General features: G+C 41.3%; 1 pseudogene; it reads right to left on the reverse strand.

Moving 5' to 3' along the window:
* Positions 1–602: 602 nt before the first annotated feature.
* Positions 603–2,091, reverse strand: LOC103235902 (UPF0711 protein C18orf21-like; annotated as a pseudogene).
* Positions 2,092–6,745: the final 4,654 nt, after the last annotated feature.

Genomic DNA, 6,745 nt, shown 5'->3' on the forward strand with positions numbered 1-6,745 from the left:
CCAAACTGCTCCAACCTCTGCTTGTTACCCAGTTCCAAAGTTGCTTCCACATTTTCAGGTATCTTTTCAGTGATGTCCCACTCACTCTACTAGTACCAATTTACTGTATTAGTTTGTTTTCATTCTGCAGATTAAGACATACCCAAAACTGGGAACAAAAAGAGGTTTAATTGGACTTACAGTTCCACATGGTTGGAGAGGCTTCAGAATCATGGTGGCAGGTGAAAGTTACTTCTTACATGGTGGTGGCAAGAGAAAAATGAGGAAGAAGCTAAAGCGGGGCTGGGCACAGTGGCTCACGCTTGTAATCCCAGCACTTTGGGAGGCCAAGGTGGGCAGATCATGAGGTCAGGAGTTCAAGACCAGCCTGGCCAACATAGTGAAACCCCGTCTCTACTAAAACTACAAAAATTAGCTGGGCGTGGTGGTGGGTGCCTGTAATGCCAGCTACTCGGGAGGCTGATGCAGGAGAATTGCTTGAACCCGGAAGGTGGAGGTTGCAGTGAGCCGAGACTGTGCTACTGCACTCCAGCCTGGGTGACAAAGCTAGACTCCATCTCAAAAAAAAAAAAAAAAAAAAAAGCTAAAGTGGAACCCCTGATAAACCCATCAGATCTTGTGAGATGTATTCACTATCACAAGAATAGCATAGCATGGGAAAGACTGGCCCCCATGATTCGATTACCTCCTCCTGGGTCCCTCCCACAACACCTGGGAATTCTGGGAGATACAATTGAAGTTGAGATTTGGTGGGGAGACACAGCCAAACCATATCATGCCTCATTATACCCCCTCCCTCGCTAACCACCATTAGAATTTTTTCCCTAAGGAGTAAACAGAAACCAGCCCTTTGGAAAGATTCACTCCACCCTTCGTTTAACCAACACCCTGACACTGACCGTCCCTTTTGCAGTTTCCACAAAACAACAAACCAGCATTCCTTCATGATAAGAGATCACCAACCATGGGCCGGTTCTTTTTTGTTGTTGTTTTTCACTCAGATCAAGTTTCCATGTGTTCAAAAAATAAATACAAGTTTAAAAAGTTGTCTCACTAACTTTAGTTTTAGAACTGACTGACATCAGGCATTTCTTATTGTCAAAGTCCACCCTTCAGAGAAGATAAGAAATTTCTGAAGTCTACCTACGGATTATTTTGAGATTCATTCTGACTAAGGAATATTTTTTACAAGAAAAACCTGGAATTATGTAGAAAAGCATTTCCCCAAACTGGGAGGGAGCCAAGAGGGAGCCAACATTTCACTGAGAGAAACGTTTCTTTGTTTTGCCCACATTCTTTGAGGAGCAAGAAGATACTAACTCTCCAGACGTAGGTGTTCTGAAATCAATATTGGGCTCTTGCCTTTGGAATCAGACATCTCATGATTTGGGTTTGCAGTCCTTCTCTTTGGTGTCTTCAGGCTGAGTTTATTTGTAGGAGTACTAGGATTGCTCTTCAATGCTAATAGAAAGCTTCTGCTCTTACCATGATGTTTCACTGTTCTGTGGCATGTTTTACAAGTAATCAACAATACACTTTTGGAGTCTCTGAACTTTTTCACAATTTTTACTTCTTTAAAACTGAGTGTATAATTTCATGCTTCTTGATTAATCAGTTTCTGTATTTTGGGTATCAATGTGGCTTTGGCTTTGAGACACACTCAAAAGTTATCCAGAATCAACAACTGCAAACAATATGGACATGTTTCTTCAAAAGTGCTCTTATCATAGGAGATAGCAGGCTTGGCCCTGGCAGCTGTTGTGCAGTTCCTGCTCTGAAGCTTCAAGGTAGTGCTTCTGTGTCATGGCCGTCACTGCCACTTCCTTGTCACAGGGACCTGGTGAGAAAACACGGCACCAGAAGTTGGCTTCCACCATGGTGTGGTTCTTGCCAGCCTAAGGAGGATGTGCAGTGAGGATTTTCATGTCTCAGTTTCACATTTTTTTTTTTTTGGTTTTTTTTGTTTTCTTGTTGTTCTCATTCACTCTGTTTCCCAGGCTATAGTGTAGTGGCATGATCACAGCTCACTGCAGTCTCCCCAGCTAATTTTTGTATTTTTTGTAGAAATGGGGTTTTGTCATGTTGCCCAGGCTGGTCTTAAATTCCTAGGCTTAAGTGATCTGCCCATCTTGGCCTCCCAAAGTGTTGGTACTACAGGTTTGAGCCAACACACCTGGCCTGTTTCACCTTTTGACATCAGAGGCCCAAAAACTTCACCCTGGGATCATGCTAAGGCCACCATTTTTGAACATGGGTCTCATGGAGAGGTGTAAGGTAAATGGATGTGCTTTGGTCAAGAATAGGCCGAGGCAGACGTGCAGGCCAGCATGACTCAGCAAGTTTGGAGCACGGCACACAACTCCACTTGTATAACGCATGTGCGTAAGCTTATACTTGGCTTAAAGCCACTATTGTTTGTAAAAGCTACAGCTGCCCTGCAGACACTGTACATGGGGCATACACTCAGAGGGAGAGAGTGAAGCTCCTGACCCTGTAGGGAGAGCCAACCATCTTGCAGATGGACATGGGGGGAGCCAGAAACCAGCAAGTGTGCCATGGAATGCAGCTGTAAGTGCAGGAGTGACAAGAGCTGCAGAGCTGACTGCTGAAAAGGGATGCAGCTGGAGCAGACAGTTGAGACAAAGGAACAGTGTAAGAGAGCTGCTGAATAAAACCATATTTTACCTGCCTACAGCCCCCTGAGTGTTCTTTCAGCTATCTGCCACCCATCCACCCACTCCCCTTGGACCTCAGCATGGGCTGGAACCTGACACTTGGTGTGACAAGAGGCATGAAGGTCAATTGCACATGCATTTCTCATTTTATAAATATTCATGACTCCTCCTATAGCTTATTGAATATGTGTATTTGGCCACCCACTTCAGCATAAATTCCTGTCTTATTCTTCTCACCCTTGAAGTGCTTGTTCCTGGCTTCTGATGGGAGATTATGCTTTTCAGCCTATCAAAATGGCCACTTGCAGGCTGCAACCGTTTATGAAAAATAAAGCCTTCTTTCCATACTTATGAACCTCATCATTCTTCAGTTGCCCCTTTTTTTGAAACAAAGGTGATTTTAAGATCACATATAATTTATTTGAAAATAATACTAATATATATTATAATTTGGTCTTTAACCAAATTATAACAGATATAGTAGCTTTCTGAGCTAGTATATAATAGCTTTCTAATAACATTTATATATATGTTCATTTATATGTACATTTGATTTCTTATATATAATAGTTCTTTAAGAACATTTACATAACATAATAGCTTTCTAAGAACATTTAAACAACAGAGAACTTGATCTTAAACCAATCAAGATTAAATAAGAAAATAAGAATAACTTTGTGTTCAGTTTCCTCATCTGTTAAATGAAAAGAAAAAGAAAAAGAAAAAATAATAATAATTTGGTCAAAGAGCCCATCATGAAACCATGAAGAAATGTGTGTGTCCACATCTCTGACAGATCTTGCACTTTAACCATTGTAAGTAAAATGGCATTTGTTTGGGCAATATAAGTAAAAATAAAAAAAAAAAACTCCCGTTTCAGAAAACTTCTCTACAAAGAGAAGAAAGAAAACAGTGCTATGATTAAATAAGCATTAAACCAGAATGTGATGCTCAGCTCAGACAATCTGCTAAAGAGATTGCAAGACAGAAAGAAATCCACTGACATACAGCTAGCTGGACATAACCCATCACATTAGGCAGGTGATTTGCAAACTGGAGTCAGGTTTAGCCAGTTAGCCCATCTCCTCCCAGGAGACTGGGAAGATAGGGTGTTATCTTCCTTGATGATTACCTTTCAAAGAAATGACTCCCAGGTCCTTGAGAAAACATTCCTGAATCATGAGCCTGGAAAGAGGCTTATTTAGCTATTTAAAAAACGTACATACATTTGAAAAGGGCTGAGAGAAATTCTTAAAAAAAAAAAGGGCAAAGTAGAGAGGTGGGTCTCTTATTTTCAACAGGAAGAATTAAGTTTTTTATTCACCCTTACACATACTCTGGGGTTAGTTAATCAACTGAATTCGTGTTAGATAATGAGGGATAAAAGGTAATTCAGCAAATGTCAAGTATACAGTTTTCCTTTTTGGCAAAGCAGCAGAAACATACTCACTTTCCTAATTGCCTAGGCCGGGGTTTTTCAACCTTAGCACTGTAAAGGGGAAAAAATATCTTTCCTTCCCCTCATCTTAGGTTCCTTGGCTGGGGGGCCCTGTAGCAAAAGATAGATTAACAAGAGAAAGGCATCCACATTTACTTAATATAAATTTGACAGGGGAGCCTTCACAAGGAAATGAAGACCTAAAGAAATGGAGTAAACCTGAGTATTTTTATGCTAGGTTTGATAAAGAGTGGACAGTCATGGAGAAATATAATAGAGCAAAGAGTATGATCTAATGGCAGTAAACCAGGGGAAACAGCAAGTCTTGCTTTTCAGATTCTTCTCTGTGTCTCTTTGTCTTTGAAAATAAGGATGTTCCATTTCTCTTGGTGTATGGAGGGTACCTCTCATATATAAGGTCTTATGATCTGCTTCAGGGAAAGTTCAGAAAATCCTTTCCAGGTGCCTTTCCTTTTCCTTCTACTTTCCTTTCCCTTTTCCTCTCCTCTCCTCCCCTCCCCTACCTTGTTCCTCCCCTTCTCTCCCCTCCCCTCCACTCCCCTCCCCTCTGCTGCTTTTCCTTTCGTTTCCCTTCCCTTCCCTTCTCATTTCTTTCTTCTTTCTTGCAAGATCTTGCTATATTGCCCAGGCTGAAATCGAATTCCTGGGCCCAAGCGATTCACCCACTTCATCCTCCCAAAGTGCTAGGATTACACCTATGTGCTAGGAGCCACCATGCCTGGCCTGTTTTTGCTATAGGTGTCAACTGTGAACCTTACGACAAGTGAGGAGAATTACTTTTTCTCCCCTATGCCATTGTACTAATTTCAGTGATTGGCTTTGCTGTGCCAGGCAACCCCAGTTGGGTTCTGTAACACCCCCAGATGATGCCTGATGACCCTGGCCTGACTTCAGCAAGAATCCTGTTAGGCTAGTTTAGCCAGAACCCCCCTTACCCTGCGTGTTTTCTTTTAATAATTTTCCATCCACTGACCCATACCCTGTTCCTTGGCTCTAAATTCCCACTTGCCCATGGTATATTTGGAGTTGAGCCCAATCTCTCCCCACTACTGAAAAATCCCATTGCAGTGGTCCCTAAACGTATATGAATGGTCCTGAATAAAGTCTGCCTTATGAAGGGGTTAAGAACCTGCCACCCTACAATATGCTTTGGCATATTGAGTATTTTGAGTTAGAGGCACTCAAAAAATGGCAGATGCAAGAAGATCACTCTGACCTTCCTTCTGTTTCCTAAAAGCAGGAGATGAAGTTCCCACATGTGGGATATTCTCCCTATTCCAGAAGGAAAGTATCATTCTTATCATCAAGGATGGGAAGTTGAGGCTGAGGGGAATCTGAACAAACCAATCTCATAGACCAATCTTCCTAGCCACTGCACTACCCAATACCCTTTGCTGCATCGCATTTTCACAATTTACTACTCTTTGTTTAATTCTTTATATAAGTGTTCATCTCTAGCAATGTCTGGATTTTCATTTCCTTATGAAGTCCTCTGTGCCATGTAAAACTGTACTAAATTTTTTGTATGCTTTTCTCCTGTTGATCCCTCTTATGTCAATTTAGTTCTCAGCTTGTGGGGTGAAAAAAACAAATCCTGAGGGCATTTTGCCTCTCTTTATGTAGGGGAGGAAAAATAATGCTCTCCTCCAACCTTCATGAGCTCTTAGCTGGTGCTCCCTGTAACAAAAGACAGATTAACAAGAGAGAAACAAATGGAAGTTTAATAACATGTGTACCTCCTGTAACACAGGAGATAACCAGAGAAATGAGTAAATCTCTAGAGTAGATCTCAAAGAAAGATTTTAAAACCTCAGGCTTGAATGTCATTATTCTCTGAAACAAAGAAATAAGGATGGAGAGAATGGCCAGCTAAGACAAGATGGCCAGAAAAAGCATCTTAAACAAAGGTACATTTGTTATGCAGATTTAAGTTGATGCCTTCCTTCTTTATTGATTAAGCATCTCTAGAGACTTAGTCTTCCTTCTCTTCCTAGTACAGAGAGGGAGACACACTTAAAAATGGAGACTGCCTTTATAGCTTCAGATTTCTCTTACACAAAAGGGTAACTTTCCAGAACTTCTCCTGTGTCTGCAGTTTCTCAAAATAACCAGCTCAAAATAAACCTTATGCCAAAGAGGCCTATTTTGGGGTGGCATATTCTGGACTCTGGCAGTCATATTTTGGAGTGGTATGTCCTGAGCCCCGTCACTTACTGTGTTTTAACAAGGATCATCAAATAATTTTTTCTCTAGCAGAACTTAGAGTGCCACTAGTATACAGCACTCACAGGTTCCCTTGTTACTGAAAAGGGGTCCCAATCCAGACTCCAACAGAGAGTTCTTGGACCTCCTACAAGAAAGAATTCAGGACAAGTTCATATAGTAAAGTGAAAGCAAGTTTTTTAAGAAAGTAAAAGAATGGCTACTCTATAGGCAGAGCAGTGACATGGGCTGCTCAACTGAGTATACTTATAGGTATTTCTTGATTTTATGCTAAACAGGGATGGATTATTCATGAGTTTTCTGGGAAAGAGGTGGGCAATTCCTGGAACTGAGGGTTCCTCACCTTTTTAGACCATATGGGATAACTTCCTGATGTTGCCATGGCATT

Source organism: Chlorocebus sabaeus, chromosome 7 (assembly GCF_047675955.1).
Source record: "Chlorocebus sabaeus isolate Y175 chromosome 7, mChlSab1.0.hap1, whole genome shotgun sequence".
In the NCBI taxonomy this organism is placed as follows: domain Eukaryota; kingdom Metazoa; phylum Chordata; class Mammalia; order Primates; family Cercopithecidae; genus Chlorocebus; species Chlorocebus sabaeus.